Source organism: Juglans regia, unplaced genomic scaffold (assembly GCF_001411555.2).
Source record: "Juglans regia cultivar Chandler unplaced genomic scaffold, Walnut 2.0 Scaffold_2737, whole genome shotgun sequence".
Lineage (NCBI taxonomy): Eukaryota > Viridiplantae > Streptophyta > Magnoliopsida > Fagales > Juglandaceae > Juglans > Juglans regia.
Window position 1 is genome coordinate 1 of NW_023357529.1, and position 227 is coordinate 227.

The 227-nt window shown below is 50.7% G+C and overlaps 1 non-coding gene across 1 annotated transcript; it reads right to left on the reverse strand.

Annotated features, from left to right (window-relative positions):
• Positions 1-118, reverse strand: LOC118345474 (the record flags this gene model as incomplete). The annotated part of the gene is made up of 1 exon (XR_004799001.1): positions 1-118. It is a non-coding gene; the product is annotated as a 5S ribosomal RNA (ribosomal RNA).
• Between the last annotated feature and the right edge of the window lie 109 nt (positions 119-227).

The following is a 227-nucleotide window of genomic DNA, read 5'->3' on the forward strand; positions in this document are numbered from 1 at the left end:
GGGTGCAACACGAGGACTTCCCAGGAGGTCACCCATCCTAGTACTACTCTCGCCCAAGCACGCTTAACTGCGGAGTTCTGATGGGATCCGGTGCATTAGTGCTGGTATGATCGCACCCATCACACTAATTACTTAAAATTCATATAATCCTTGAGCGACATACTAGCGTCCTTCCGATCCCAATCCAAACGGAGATCTGATCCAAACCCATGGCTACGCGATGGGCA